This window comes from Anas acuta, chromosome W (assembly GCF_963932015.1).
Source record: "Anas acuta chromosome W, bAnaAcu1.1, whole genome shotgun sequence".
Classification (NCBI taxonomy): Eukaryota; Metazoa; Chordata; class Aves; order Anseriformes; family Anatidae; genus Anas; species Anas acuta.
This window is the reverse complement of record NC_089016.1, coordinates 1,483,972-1,500,768: the sequence shown is the minus strand read 5'-3', so window position 1 is coordinate 1,500,768 and position 16,797 is coordinate 1,483,972. Positions and strand designations below refer to the sequence as shown.

At 40.5% G+C, this 16,797-nt stretch overlaps 1 long non-coding RNA gene across 1 annotated transcript; it reads left to right on the top strand.

Annotated features, from left to right (window-relative positions):
• The first annotated feature begins 5,236 nt into the window (after positions 1–5,236).
• On the top strand, positions 5,237–13,535 carry LOC137847232 (uncharacterized). The gene is made up of 3 exons (XR_011090884.1): positions 5,237–5,391; positions 6,542–6,614; positions 13,397–13,535. It is a non-coding gene; the product is annotated as an uncharacterized lncRNA (long non-coding RNA).
• The last annotated feature ends 3,262 nt before the right edge of the window (positions 13,536–16,797 follow it).

The following is a 16,797-nucleotide window of genomic DNA, read 5'->3' as shown; positions in this document are numbered from 1 at the left end:
GGGTGAGCCCCCGGGAAGGACCCCGGGGACCCCCCCACACACACCCTGCATGGGGGGGGGCACGAGGAGGGGGCGCAGCACCCACCATGACGAAGTTGCGCGCGCTGAGCTTCTCCTTGGGGGGCAGCATGAAGACGCTCCTGAAGCAGGCGGTGAGCAGCCGCTGCATGCTGTCCTCAGAGATCACCTGCAGCGAGCTGCGGGGGGGGCACAGAGGGGCTGAGGCGTGGCCCCCAGGGCCAGGCCCTCCCCAGAATCCCCCTCCCAACCCCAAAATCCCCCCTCTGTCCCCAAAATCCCCCCTCCGTCCCCAAAATCCCCCCCCTTGGCGCCCTGCGCCTACCTGAGGGCAGCGACAGCCAGCATGGCCTGCTCCCGCACCGCCGTCTCCAGCTGGTCCAGGGGCTCCTTCTCTATCAGCCGCTGCGGGGGGAGAGAGAGAGGGGGTGGGAGCTGGCACCCAAGGGTGCGGCGGTCCCCTCGGGTGCCCCCCCGCCTTGTCTCACCCCCCCCAGCTCACCTGCAGATGTCTGCACAAGTTGCAGCGGTTGCAGAAGTCGGCGAAGCCGCCGGACAGCCCCGACTCGCGGGCGGTGGTGCAGACACTGCAGATGCTCTCCAGGAACTTCATCTTCTGCTCCTCGCCCTGCGGGATCTGCGCCACAAACCCCCAGTGGTCAGGGGGGGCCCCCAGAGCTGGGAGCACCCCCCCCACCCCACACACAGCCCCCCAGCACCCAGCTTTTACCTCCATCCAGGTCTTGACGAACTCGTCGATGGTGTGCACGGCCTCCTCCTCCAGCACGTACACCTCCAGGTCGTCAAAGGCTGCGGGCAGAGAGCAAGGGGGGCGATCAGGGGGGGTGCTGGCGACCCCCCCGGGGGGTGGGGGGGAGCCGGGTGCCTTTGTGAAAGGGAGGGGGTCCTGCACTCACGGCCACGCGGCACCGCCACCTCTTCCTCCTCCTCATCCTCGGGCGTGATGTAGGAGGACTCGTCGATGGGGGTGGCCCAGCTGTCCACCCAGGCCACGCGAGGCCGACGGGGGGGTTTGCCTGACATGGCTCTCAAGGGGGGGTGGGTGCGAAGGGACGCGATCAAGCAACACTCTCAGGGCGCTCCGGCTCGCTCCTTCTCGCTCCTGCCCTGTCCTGACAGGCAATGAGGGCACGGAGCCACTGCCACGGCTTTTAAAGTGAGACCCCCCCTACGTCACAAAGGGACCCCCCCTATGTCACAAAGGGACCCCCCCCTACGTCACAAAGGGACCCTGGCAACGGCACCACCCGGATACGGGACCCCAAAATGGGGGCCCAGCCTCAGCCCCACCACCTCACGGCCTCGTCAGCCTCCCGGAACACCCCAAAACCCCTCAATCTCCCCCAGGCCTCCTGACGCAGCAGAATCCCCCCCATGGGGTGCAGGGTTTCCCCATTAAGCCCTCAGAAATGGGCTTAGAATTGAAAGAAAAGGTTTTGAAACCCACAAATGAGGATTTGGACCCTAAAAACCGGGTCCCCTCGCACTGAGAAATGGGATTTGGTGTGAAAAAGGAGGTTTAATCATGCAGTGAGGTTTTGGGGTCCTGGAAAGGGAGGACTGGGTTTAATAAAGTGGTGTTTGGATGTTAAACGAGTTTTTTGAGCCTGGAATTCTAAAATCTTGAAGGTTGGAAAGATCTCTCCATGTAATTTGGAGCAGTGCCTCATGAAAGCGCAGCCCTAAACCTTTTAAACTGCTCCGGGCACAGTCTAAGGAGGTTTTCTGACCTCCAAGGGAGATTTTGGGCTGAAAAGGCTGGATTTTCCCAAAATCAATCTTGACCGAAATAAAAGGATGTCTTCTCAAAACTTTATCCTCTCAAAACAAAATATACCAAACTAAAACTTTATTCTCTCCATACGGGGCTGGGGTGTGATCCCTCCTTTTTCCATGCAACTTCTTGACATTTTGCGTGTTCCTGCATGCTGTAAAACCACAAAATCCCCTTTTCCACCCCAGTCCTTCAACATTTCCATTTTGTTGGTCAAAAAGACCCCAAAAGGGGGCCCAGCCTCACCCCCCCCCCCTCCCGGCGCAGCCCCAGGACGGAGGCTGAGGGGCCCTGAGGGAGGGCGGCCATTTTGTGCTCCCTCCTGGAGCACCGAGGGGCTGAGGGGAGATGGCTGCCCGTGGCTTCTGGGGGGGCCGTGTCAGGGAATGGGGGGGCTCTGGGAATGGGGGGGCTTCTGCTAATTAGAGTCCTCAGTCGTTCGGGTCGGAAGAGACCTCAAGGGTCATCTGGTCCCAAAAGGGGGTAGCGTTGTGGGGCCGCAAGGTGTGGTGTGGGCTCCTTTGGGGCAGCTGCTGGGCCCCCAAGGGAAAAGGAGGGAGCGGGAAGGTGAAGGGTGCGGGGAGGGGGGCTGAGCCGCACGGCCGGGTTGTCCCCCTGGTGCTGCCCCAAGGCATGGGGTCTGCCGTGGTGGGGAGCCTTCGAGGTGGCGAGGAGTTGTGTTTGGCCTTAGGAGCGTGGCGATGCGAGTTATGTGGCTAACGTCCTTCTGTCAACGTGGTGGTTTGTTGTGTTGGTTAATAAATGCACGCTACCAACGTGGAGAGCCTCTTTGAGTCCCGCTGATAGCGCCATCAAACTGTGGTGGCTCCCAGGCATGATGTTCAGCCTCGGTGCTGAGCCCTTCAGGTCATTAACGCAACAAAATATGACAAGGGTCTGAAGTTGGAAGCTATCTTTCCATGCTGCACGTGGAGAACATGGTCATTTCTCAAAAGGTGTACGCTGATGTCAAATCAGGGATGATCCCCAAATCAGTTGTGTATCTCAGCGTCCTGTGTGCAAGCACAGGAGTCTGATTTTCTTGGAAAGTGCTTGAATGGAGTAAAGCATTAATGTTTCGGTATACTTTTGATCCAGTTGAAAATGAACTTTTTCTGTGCAAGTACAGAGGCATAGAGGCACTGTCTGCAGTTGGGCTGGCTTATGCCATGAGACAAGTAATCTGCAGAATCGTGTTTGCATTTAGAGTTTGGTGGTTTTAATTCTGCTTTTAGTTAGATACCGATTGTCCTTTAAAGAGGTACACCAGGGAAGAGAATTTGAAGGTAATAATAGATATGTTGTTGTCATTTGGTTGAAATTTTTAAAATTACGTGGGTGACTTTTCTGGTACGTAGAGTTACTTAATCCCATGTCTTGATAGGTTGCCATCAGTAGCGCAAAACCTGCAGTTGTTACTGATGTCTGTAGAAAAAGTTTTGAATGCCTGTTAGTGAATTAGGTCAGTTAGGTTAGTTAATCTCTTGATAGTTGGAATTAGGTGTTAAATCTGGATCTAATGAGCTTAAGTTGACCTTTTGTGTCCATAAATATGGTGTTACAAGAAATCTTGAGTTGTTGCGCCACAAATACTTTTTTTTCTTTATGCAAATACATAATGCATGCTTTTTAATACTTTCCCTATAGGAACATTGACCTCCATCCTGAAGAAGACATCACTTCCACGATACTTTGACATAGTCCCCTGGAAATGAAGCAAGAGTCTACTAGAAATGCTGCTTACACGGTGGACTGTGAAGGTTATGTGCATATGATAAAATTCAATCCATTTAATAGTGGAGGTGCATGTTCCCTCATTGCATATGGTGACAATAACTATGTAGTTGCGGGGACACGTAGATTTCGGTTTATTTTTTTGTTTATTGCTTTTATTAGTTGCTTCCTGAAACTGACAGCATGTCTTCTGACAAAGACTAAAGTCACTTTCCTGCGTCTTTCCCACCCCATTTTGCCAGGAAGTGTTTTACTCCTTTATTACATTAATGACTTTGGGATATTTGGTCTTAAAGAGAAAAAAATGTATATATAAATACATAATGGTATTAGCATCCTGCTGGTGTAAAGTTCTTTTTGAGTAGGCTGCAATGAAAACAGGAGTGCTCTACTGGAAGAGTAATCCCAGTTCAGTATTTCTTGCAAATGTTTGTGACTACTACCTGGGAACATAAGCAGTTAGCTTTGGAAATATGTAACTTAACATTTGCTGTATGGTGTTCTATTTTTTTAAGGCTTTCAGGTATCTATCAAAGCAGCAAAGATTTCAAATACCCGAAATAAGAAAGGAATAATTAAAATTTCCAAAGTAAGTTTAGAGACATTTCTTTCAAGGAAGGACAATGGCAAATAGTTACTTAATATACATCTGCTTTCTAGGTTATTATTTTACATCTCTCTGACAGACTGTTAGAAACAGTAAAATATGGTTTTTTACCTTGACATTATTTCCAGTCACAATATCGTGAAAATTTTTAAAAAGTAAGAGAGCATACTGTGTATATTTATATGTAATACTTTTTTTTTTTTCTTTTTTTTTTTTTTTCCCCTGGGTGCTTGAAAATTGATAGTAGAACACTCTCATCTTTGGAATCTATTTTTACTTTCTTTTTCTTGAGCTCACTTCTCCTTTACATGGTACTATTTTTATACTTTACTATCTAATACAGAAAACAGTATAACTGGTCTTTATTATTCCCCAAAGTCTTAGTGTTGGAAATTTTCTGAAAATCACCTAGGTCCTTCCTAGCATCTACATTATGCAGAGTGTATACAGAAAGATTTTTTTCCTTAAAGCAGAATTGTGACATAGAGAACATTTCATCAAAATAGCCTTCCTACATTTTGAGGTACTACGCAGGATGTTTTGAGAACTTTTTGGAGATCAGTTGATTCATTAAGTCCACAATCCCAGCAATTGTTTCATCTTTGTCACCATCCAGTTCCCTCACCATTGGGAAGGATAGCCAAGGTAGTAATTTTGGTCATGTTAAATGATGAAGGGTACCTTTCTACCTGCTGCTGTTCTTCCAGACCAACCAGGTTGTTCTAGCATTTTTCCATAAAGTAAAACCAATTGGGAAAGAAGATAACCTACATGGCCTCCTTGCTTTTGTTCCCATTATTTTGCATTGCAGTGTGTGCTTATCATGCTGTTGTCAGTGGTTCTAGTTGTATCTATGCTGATATTGAGCCCAAAGAATGGGCTCAGCATGTCCCTCTGGCAAATCTTTTTGTGCAATGTAGGTTTGTTTTTTTGCTATGTTGACTTTGGTTTGGAACTGCAATCATTTCATGGATTTTTACTTACTTACATATTTCAAGTAAATACTTTCTTTATCGCAGCAGACACATCTAACTTTCAACTTCATATCAATCTGACTTGTTAGAAGTCATCAACCTGTTATTCTGAATTAGCTAACTACAGTATTTCTGTAGGAAGAGGATGCAGAAGTGGAAGGCATGCTATATTAGACACTACGAACATTTTGTCATGGAATCAGTGTTGATGCCATAGCAAGGAGTCCAGAAACTAGACTTGATGCTTTACCTCCCCAGATAAGGTATTTCGAATAAATTACTATAATGAGTCCTTGTGTCATATCTGTTTTCTCATATCTGTTTTCTCTAAGTCCTTAGTATTGAACTAACTTTAATGCTTACAGCTGAAATCTAACTCTGAAGAAATTGCTGTTGGAAGTCTGTGAACACCATTGGAACAACAGTTTAATTCTTAGTCATCCTTATATATTTTGTTCTGCTTCCTGAGCCCCTTACTCTTTCCTCCCCACAGTAGATTCACAGTAGACACTAGATTTTTAGTTTTTAATCGACCTGTAATCTAGTTAGTCTTTTTGTTGTATGTATCTGTATAATGTGTATGTATCATTGTAAGAATGATACTAGTATCATGGCCTGCTTTGTAAAATTACACGGGATGTTCTCCATAGTATGGGCTATGTTTAGGAGTAAGTCGGATGCTATTTGTGAGACCTGTCAAGCTGTAAGTCTAGAAAAATGGTCAATTATTAAATATGCACTTAACATGAATTCAGATGCTCTCAATTGCTTGTAAGCCTCTTCAAAACTATACTGGTTGCTTACTGCTGCATATTTTTACAGTCTTTTGTTTAAAATAAGTTGGAGACTGGTTAATAAATTAATGCCTAGGTAATTTAAAACACTGATGATGAGGGTTCTGTTTTTTCTATCAGCCACTTCCTCCAAGGTAAATTCTGTGGCAGTTATAAGAGAGATTTCAGGTAATTCATAGTTGATTCAGATTTAGCTTTGTCAAATGTTTTGTATTACTTTCCATTAAAAAGTATTCTTGGCACTTGATACACCGTATTTTATAGGCAAGTTCCAATTATAACTCTGAATGGTTGATGCCAAAGCAGAAAAATTAGAATATACGTTTGATTGAAAATCTAAATTTCCTTTTGCATGTCATTTTGCAGGTTTAAAATGGGGTGAAACTCTTGATTGATCTGGTTTGGTTTGTTCTTTTTTCTGTTTTTTTTTTTTTTTTTTTTTTTTTTTTGTTTGTTTGTTTGTTTTGTTTTGTTTGTTGTTGTTGTTTGTTTGTTTGTTTGTTTGTTGTTGTTGTTCTTGTTTTGTTGATGTTGTTGTTGTTGTTGTTGTTTTAACATTAAAAAAAAAAAATTGCAGTGCTACCTGACAGAAGGGCTTTTCTTTTTCTGTTGAGTGTAGGTTTTGTACAGCAGCTTCTGATAGGAAGTTAAGGCTATTTACTTCAGACCTGCAGGACAAGAATGAATATAAGGTAAGGGTAACTGAGCTGATATTGAATATTTCTTTAGTCTCTAATGGAGTCTAATCTTTCACTGAGCTTGTGCTTCACTTTTCTTAATGTACAGTATGATGTAGAACACTAAACTCTGGCAGACCCATCATCTCTAGCAAAGATCAGTGTATTGAATATACCTTTATATCTTTAAAGTGGGCATAACTAGTTATCAGCTATATTATATTTTGATTTAAAAGTATTTATGTAACAGCCAAATTGACAAAAAGTAAGTAGAGGTTTATTTGTGGTCTAAAACATGGTCTAAAAATATTCTACAGGTGAATTTGAAGTACTGTGTTGGAAAAGGTTCCTTTACATAGAGACCTGTAAAATATTATGTGGTATTGTTTATTAGACTTGTCTTTATGGAGAGCAAATTTAATGCTTTGTCTCTTTCCTTGGGAAACAGGAAAGTTGCAATGAAACCATTTTGTACAGTACAAGATTTAAAGAAAGAATATTGAATTTTGTACGTAGCTGCAGACAGTTATATAAAACATGGCCATGGGCCAGTACTTGTTTATGTCTAAAATAAAAAGAAAGGGAATGACTCCTTCAAATACGTCTTCACTTCCTGTTCTTTCAGTGTAGTGTTCTTTCACCGGTGATGTTAAGAGGTGTCGGGTCTAAGAGATTTCTGTTGTTTGTAAGGCATTCTTGTCTTTGTAACTCCTACGTCACTTGGGTATGTACATACTCTTCAAAATTTTGCCTTTGAAACAATACCCCAGTCCAAATATTAATATTAATTAGATGTTCGTTTGAATTTGTTTTGTTGAGGTTTCAGACAAGAACAAGCAAAGCTAATCAATGCTGAAAAATCAGGGGTTAGGGTTCCTTCTTTAGTGCTTTGGAGTATGATAATGCCTCTGAGAGTTGTGGATTCAATATGCAGGGGAAAAGAACTGGCTTTCCTTTGTGGTTTGGCAGTATGTATTAGTAAGACAATATTTGTCATACAGAAAGTAAATTAATTGCAGATGTCACTCTTGGTCAAATAATAATGGAGTGAGTAAAGCTATATATAAGTAAAAATGGACATTACTAAAAAATAAAAAGTATTTTAATTTCAGAAAAGATGGTCTATGTTACTTCATGCATGCACCTTCCCATTTTTTCCTTCCTTCGTGCTTGGTCCATCACCTTGTATGGCCTCGTCAGCCAGGAAGTAGGATAACTGACATGGTTGCAAAGAGCTTGGCTGGCACTTCTAGCAAAATATTTCTAGAAATTGTTAACGTTGTTTGCTTGTAAATTGATGTGTGTCACTCCTTAACCAAAGTTACCATTTTATATAATATCTGTCAGTTTTATGATATTGTAGACAAGCAGCTTTGATGGTGTGAGTTAATCTTTTAACTTTTTTAGCAGAATATAAAGTTACTTTACTCATTACGTATGTCTGTTTTAATTCGAGAAATTTATAGAATTGTCTATAAGCACGCGGAAGAAAGAGAATAGGTAGAGTCATTAATAACAGTATAGACAATGGAATGGTTAATTAGTGGAAATAATCAAACACATAGAAGAACCTGGTACCACAGGCTCTACATTCAGCTGTCTAGTGTCTCTCTCTTATTTTTTTTTTTTTGGATTAACAATGGGCCTGACGGACTGTCTGCTAAAATCAGTGACAAGTCTCTTCATTTCAGCATGGTTCAAGGCATGAATGAGTGTTTTTTTTTCCTTATGTAATGAATACGAAAGCTTTAATTATTGGGTGTTAACAACCAACAAATTTTTGTGTTTTTGCCAAAAATTGTGAAAAAGTGACAGCTGTGATAGTTCATAGCCTTCATACCTCTTTTTGTCTCCTGTCTCTTATCATCTGGTCTTTAGCTGAAGGTGCTCTTTTATACATTCCGGAGCAGACTTCATGCCTATACTAGCTTTCAGACTGTTGCACATTGATTTAGGACTCCTTCCAGACTAACGCTAGGAATTCTCAATGGGATATGCTGTTTTCCTCAATAGGAACCCATTGCTTCCAGTTAAATAAATACATATGATAAATATTCAGCATTACAACTTCACACAAATGCATTTTTGATGCATTATGAACTTAAACTTTTTTAAAAATAGAAGTTTAAATAAGCAAGTTTATTCTAATGAAGAATTATATTAGGCTGTTTATTACTGAATTATATAAGATTACAAAAAAAAAAAAAACACACTTAAAATAATCATTTTGAATATATCTGATGAGACAGTTATTTTGTAGTTTACTGTCAATGCATGATCAATATTAAAACCATAGAAGCAAAGGAGGCAATGCTGTAGCACAGTCTGTGCTACTATTCTATTCTATTCTGAAAAAATGCTGTTTTTTAAAAATAGAATTTCTGTGATGGGTTACTGTTTTTCCCAGGTCTAACAAGTTTTTTTTTCTGCTATGTGACCAACACAAATTAAACTTTAAAACATGTATTTCTAATTTAGCGGAATATATTACACAGTAGCTTTGTCTGGGTGCCTACAAATAAATTTAAAATGCCACACTTATATTTCTATTAAGATAGCAATTGTTTTTCATACAAAAAGATTCTTTGGAGAACTGATTCTTCTACCCTTAGGACTTCTTTCTAACACAAACTGTGCTGACCTGCAGTTACAAGCTTCTACTGCAAAAGTATGTCAATTATGTAACACATCTGAAAAAAAAATATGACAAGTTGTGAGTGTAATGATCATAGAGGATGTATTAATACAAGAGGCAATACAACTGTGTGGCCAGATGAAGCTACAATAGATGGTTTATTTTTGACGCAACAGAATACTAAAGACCATTTGGGGCTTATGCTATGCAAATGAGAAGTTTTGGCTTCAGTTTAGCAATGAAGTTATTAGCACTGTTTATGCCAATTTCACCACTGGAACTTAGTCTAAGAACTTCATCAAGGGTATACTGAGACTGAGGAAGAAGTAAAAATTCCTGTTTTTACTGGATCGGGCTTGCTCTTAAAATGATCAGAAAACAGCCTAAAATGTGGATTATTACCTAACAGTGAGAATCTCATTAGTGAAAAGGAATAGTGTGCTTATATTGGGGGATTGGACTAGATGATCTTTCAAGGTCCCTTCCAATCCCTAACATTATGTGATTCTTTGGTAAAAATGTCTTTAAGCACGTTCCAGGCTTTTGTTTGTTTGATTGATTTTGTGTGTGTGTGTTTTTGTTGTTGCTTTGACAAAAAGTGGAGAAAATACTTTCTCCAGGTAGTCATCATAGTTTCTTATACTTGGATGATCATTGAGCTATATACTTCTTGTGATTGAAAAAAAAAATAACACCTGACTCCCATCTAAAGTATTTGGAAATCTCAGAGGTTCACAAATATTCTATGAGCTATGCCGAGATAATTCTAAACAGTTTGATAGAATGGTTTCTTAGTATTAGTCAATCAAAACCTCAGAAAAATTATTTCATGAACCTAAGGTTGAATACATAATGAACACATGGAAGACTTTGATCCATTGTACAGTGCACACTTTATACGTGAGGTTTCAAGAGAGGTACAAAATGTGCAAAAAAGCTGAGGGAAGTATGTCATTACAGTCAAAATGTAATCTCTGAACATTTTGTCTTTTATATTAAACAATTAGTATGTGTTGCTTCTGGAGGGATAGGCAGAATAATCTTGCTCTGTTTTCCCAGTGGAAAAACTGTCTTGATGTAATTATCAACAAGGAACTTCAAGCATACTGAGTTTTCCATTACTTTGTCAACACAACTAATCCAAAATTTATGGGCTGGATCAAGCCCAGAACAAGAAACAAAAGGTAAAGTACAGTTGATGGATCTTCGTGAAATCTTTTCTTGTTCTCAGGTTTTCATTTGGAAATGAATTGTGGCTTTCTTCTCCTGCTTCAGATTTTGCTTAATAAAAAGCATATTTCATCAAAACTGTGTATGTAAAATGAGGCAGGATTTTTGAATTCTGAATGCTGAAAATTTTCAAAAGACTTGCATTTCTGTCTAAAGAGTTTGGCATCATCTTAGGATGTATTAGTTCTAGTGAAATCCACAAGGTTTTATTGAAATTATGGGCTGTTGGGGGAAAAAAATAACTTGGCTGCTGAAAGTGGTTCTGTATTGAACTGATGTATTGAACAGTCATAACTTTTTAAAGGGGCAGCTTCATTATTGTGCATGGTTTACAGATTTATTTTTTTCTTTTTGATCAGTTGCATAGCTCGTTCTGAGGAACAAACACAGAGAACAGTATTTTGTTCTCTCAGAAAGCTGAGAAGTGATTGTTTTCATTCAACCTGTTTTTTCCTTGCCATCTCTTCATGTCATGCCATTCTCCAGTGGATATTTTTGTGTCCTTTTTATGATACTTTGGGCAAAACAATAGCATCTATGCCTAGTGACTTATTCAGTGAGAGTAAAGAGGATGAAACAGTAATAGATCCAGCATCTACATATGGACTTCAAATAATTGACTTCAAATTTTAAGTGATTTAAGTAATTATAATTGATTTTTTTGGCATAAAGACCATAGTGAGAGAAAACACACACGAATCCTCAGATTGAACAAACTGATACTTACTAGCTACAGATTTTCTAATGAGATCAGAGATGATGTACTCATACCTAACAAACATGTGAATGAATTTGAATCATAACATCATAGAATGGCCTGGATTGAAAAGGACCTTAAAAATCATGTAGTTTCAACCCCCCTGCTCTGGGCAGGGTTGAAAAAGTATTTCAGCAGGGTTGAAAGTACTTCAGACTCAGCTTAAATGAGATGAGTTTTGCCTGCTTGCTTAATGCTGAATGTGCATTTGATCTTTAATTTAGATGTTTGAAGATATTGTAAAGCTTAAAAGATTGCTGATATCTGTAGATAAGTACAAAACACTTAACGGAATTGAGAAGAAAATGGTGTTGTGATTTTATGGCTAAGACAGCTGAAAAGCCTTCCGAATATGTAAAAAATATCCTTTTAACTTTTACTGAAAACTGTGATTCTGCTTCTCGTTCAGGGAAGCTATGTTACTAAGTTGGTTTTCATTATAGATAAATTATTCTCAGTACTTTGAAATAAAAATGTCATGATTAATACATTTCAGCTGAGGACAATTACATAGTAATAGTTCCCTTTGAAATGACTTCATGCTTTCTGATACAACTGTGAATGTTTGCTTTTGACTGCTAGTTCATATGTACATTCACACCATGGGTAATTATATCCTATTATTTGAAAATGGATGATCTATTACTTTCACAGTGTGCACTATGCCCAATTTTCCTTACTCTTCAGTACAAGAGTATATAAAGCAAAGAGCATAAAATACTATGTTAGTTTCTCTCAAATGTTTAACAGAAACTGTGATTAACTGCTGTGATATTGTGTGGCCAGCTTGTTTTTCACGTGCTGTTGTTCCTCACTTTTAGTTTTCATGAAGCCTTCAGCATGCATTGTTACTTGTTTCATTGAGACTTTTTTCACTTTTTATTCTTGTACTGGGTCTGGCTGGAATGTTAACTTTCCCGGCAGCAGCCCATACAGTGCTGTACTCTGTACTTGTAGCTGGAACAGCAGTGTTATCACACCAGCGTTGTGTCTACTGCTGAGCAGCAGTGGCACAGCATCGGGCCTTTCTTTAACCCTCCTAGGGGGTGGGCAAAAAGTGAGGAGGGAAACATCACTAGGGCAGCTGACCTAAAGCAATCAAAGGGATATTCCATACCATGTGATGTCACACTCAGCAATAAAAGGTGGAAACAGGAAGAAGAGGGGAGGGGTGGGCTCGTGTTGAGAAGACGTCGGTCCTCCTCTCGAACACTGGCTGCGTGTGTTGAGGCCTTGCTTCAAGGACGTGGTCAATCATCGCTCATTTGTGGGAAGTAGAGAGTAATTTCTTTCCTCTGCACTTCCATATAGCTTTCATTTATTTTGTTTGTTTGTTTTCCTCCCTTCTTTTTATTTTTCCTTTTCCCCTCCCTTTTCCCCTTTCCCTTTTTATTTCCCCTTAGTTAAATTGTTTAGTTCATGGTAGTCTTTATTTAATTATTATAATTGTTTCCCTTTAATTAAATTATCCTTATCTCAACCCGTGAGTTGTTCTTTGCTTTACTTCTCCCCCTCCTCATCTAAAGGAGGGGGAGTGAGAGAGCGGTTGTGGGGTTTAGCTGCCCAGCACGGTAAAACCACCACAATTCTAAAGGTAGTCTTTTGGTCCTTTGCCATCTCTGGTGGATATCTGCTCTTGAGGAATTTATATATTGACTGCTTGGGAAAGGGAATATACTGGACAAGTGATTGGCTTATTGCTCCTTCAGGAAAAAAAAACCCTCTTGCTGCTTGCAGGAATTCCTATTAAAAACTTTTGTTTAGAGATGAGTTACTTATGAATAATTGGAGTTCTTTATAAATTATGTGTACATTGACTTCCTGTTGATTTTCCTCTTTTTTTCTGAGATTTATTATCTTCTACCTTCAAAATTCAGTGGTTGAAAAAGAATAAGAAGTTGTGGTGTGATCCACTTACTAGAGCATCAAGCTGACCTCTGTGGTAATGACAAGGAGGCAGTGGGGTTCCGTTCACCTACAGTGTAAATATACACAAGCGTTAGAGGTTTTAAATATCTCCGGTTTTACTAATGAATATTTTTCCCTTCCATGTAGAAATGATAACTTTATTGTACACTCAAATCTTTCATTGAGTGGTTCTGTTGAATATATTGTTAACTAATGGTGGAACAGTCTGCTCAAAGTTAAAAATATTTCTTTTTTTCTGGTTGACAGACATTTGATGGCCACTCAGATTACATTAATGATCTGGTGTTTTCTCCCAAAGAAGGTCAAGAAGTTGCAAGTGTAAGTGATGATCACACTTGCACGTATGCATTTTGCTCAAAATATCATTGAAATATCATAGAGGGCTGAGCAATCACCAACAATATGAAGTTTACAAGAGAAGTGCCGGATTCTGCACCTGGGAAGGGACAACCTTGGATGTATGTACAGACTGGGGGACGAAAGGCTGAAGGGCAGCTCTGCAGAAAGGAATTTGGTAAATGACAGGGAGGGCCAAGCACATCCTGAGGTGCATCAAGCACAGCACTGCTAGCTAGTCAAGGGAAGTGATTGTGCTGCTCTACTCTGCACTGATGCAGCATCATGTTCAGTATACTGTGTGCAATTTTGGGCACCATATAATAAGAGTCATGCAACTGTTAGAGAGTATCCAAAGGAAGGCTACAAAGATGGTGAAGGGTCCAGACGGCAAGACAGGAGGAACGGCTGAGGACCCTTGGTTTGTTGAGCTCCGAGCAGAGCAGGCTTGGGGGGGGGCCTCATGGCGGCCTGCAGCTCCCTCACGAGGGGAGTGGAGGGGCAGGCGCTGAGCTCTGCTCTCTGGGGACAGTAACAGGACCCGAGGGAACGGCATGGAGCTGGGACAGGGGAGGATCAGGCTGGGTGTTGGGAAAAGTTTCTGCACCCAGAGGGTGGTCGGGCACTGGGACAGGCTCCCCAAGGCAGTGGTCATGGCACCAAGCTTGCTGGAGTTCAAGTGTTTGCATAATGCTCTCAGACACATAGTCTGATTTTTACATAGTTCTTTGTGGAGTCAGGAATTAGATCTGATGATCCTTGTGGGTGTCTTCCAAGTCAAGATATTCTATGATTATGTTCACTGTCAATTTCCCCAGGTGGGACAGAAATAAAAAAAATGATCTCCAAGAATAGGAGACATAAGACATGATGTACAGCTCTGAGCTGTACAGACTCTGTCCATCCATTCTATCTTCAGATGAGTCAAGTTTAAAACCAGTATACTCATGTGAAATTGTTTGTTTACCTGAACTCATTAGCCTTACTGGGAGATGCAATTATATAGCCTAAGGACAGTATCATACTGATACAGTGATACCAGCAGCTTATAATACCATGATCATAGCCATTCCAAACGGATATATTTAATTGTTTGCAACTGGAAAGAAAAGGCAAACACAAATCACAATCGTTAAGGTTGAAAAAGACCTCCAAGATCATCTGGTCCGACCATCCCCCTACCACCAATGTCACCCACTAAACCATTTCCCTAAGCACCACGTCCAACATGTCCTTGAACACCCCCAGGGGCGGTGACACCACCACCTTCCTAGGCAACCCATTCCAATGCCTGACTGCTCTTTCTGAGAAGAAATGTTTTATAATTTCCAACCTGAACCTCCGATGGCACAATTTGAAGCCATTCCCTCTGATCCCATCACTACTCATCTGAGAGAAGAGGCTGACTCCCAGCTCCCCACACCTTCCTTTCAGGTAGTTACAGAGAGCAATATGGTCTACCCTTAGCCTCCTCTTTTCCAGACTAAACAACCCCAGTTCCCTCAGCCACTGCTCACAGGACTTGTGTTCCAGGCCCTTCACCAGCTTAGTATGCTAAAAAGCACTGTTTTGTAGTGCACAAGTTTGTTTTTCCTTGGCAAAAAGTCCCCCATCTTACACTTCTAATAGTGCTTGTGAATCTATAAAGCTGTTGGTCTTCATCCTTACAGCGCAGCTAAAAGCTGGAGAAGGCAGCACGGCAGCTGTGCAGGCTTAGCAAGCCATTGCAATAGGGGAAGAGGCTTATGAGAAAGCATCATCATTGACTTTTCTTGGTATAGCTGTGACAGTTTAAAATTTGTCTCAGTTAAGGAACTGTTTTAGTTTTTCTCTGATTATATGAATTATATATTTGCTCTTTGAAGTTATGACCATATTGATTGCTATATAAATGACCATTTAATGTTCAGGGGAAGAAAAGAAGTGCTATAAGAACAAAGGAAAAGATCTTGTGTTTGAAGCTATCTGGTAAGAGAGAAAGAAATAGCTGTTAGGATGATTATTCTGTGTATGAGATTTTGTAAAGGGCAGAACATCAACTGGTGTAAATCACAGTCCAGTAGCATTAGTAGAGCTACTCTGTCTTATGTGAATTGAAAATCTAAAAGGCCTGTGATTTTTCAAAACCCCTAGGGAACTCAAAAATAGTACTTTGACCAGCAGGCAGATTTTCCACAGCTGCCTTGTCTCTATTTCCAACAAAATCATTAGGAATGAGTAGTAAAAATGTGTATGACTTACTCCTAGCTTGTTCCAATTTATTCTCTATTCTTGATTTTTTTTTCATTAGATCTAAACTAATGTTGGGTTTATTCAGCAAAGAGGTATTTGAATATGTAGCATGTTTTGTTTATTTTATGAAATGCTCAGTGTTTCGGAGATAAGAGGACTGTTTTAAAAACAATAGTCTGATACTAAAGGAAAAGGAACTACAAATGATTTAATTAGTGTGTGCTATCAGGAGTTAATAACTGAAAGACAGTTATGCAGTAAACCTTAAAATCAATGGTTCAAAGCCATGTGAAGTAAGCAGGACTTTTTTTGGCTACTTGAATTCTTATTTTTTCCATTTGTGCATGTGGAGCATGAAGACGTTTTTTTTACTGAACTTAAAAGTTAAACTTTCAAAACTAATGGAAAATGCATTCCTTCAGACTTACCAAAATTATTCCTTACTTACTGTGTAATTTGCTTCGGCAGTAATGTAAGAAGAGGAATAATTTTTCAGTCTGTACTCAGTTTCTACTCAGAAATTTTTCTCAGGATACATCGCCTGTTAATACCTTTGGAATGAAGTAGTAGAACAATCAGCACAAGAGTTTCAAGTGTGTCAGTGTTGTTCTGTTAGAGTTCCACCTCTGTGTCTTGATATAATTAACACTGTGCCTCAGTATGTATATCATACAGAGAGACAAACAAGTTCAGATCTTCCCTTCTCTTCACTCAGGTAAGTTTAGCAGAAATACATAAGGAACACAAGTTTTCAATTTTAATGCATTAAAAATCTTGCCATGAGCTGCTGCAACAGTTACATCTCATGGCTGGCTTTGGTCTTTTGTTGTTGTTGGAAGACAGTGTTAAGTCAGATACCAGTTGAGAAGAGGCTGTGGTGATGCCTTCAGCGTTCTTACCTTTAAATTGTTAGTTCAGGAGTTCTTGTTGCTTTTACATGTAGCTTTCTTGGTCTTGTTGGTCTCACAAGACCAGCTGCAAAGTAGAACTGATTATTTAAGACTGTTTAAAAATCCTCGAGCATCAGAATAATTGCAGTTGTTTTCTGTGCCATGTAGTCGTAAATTGAAGGGCATTCA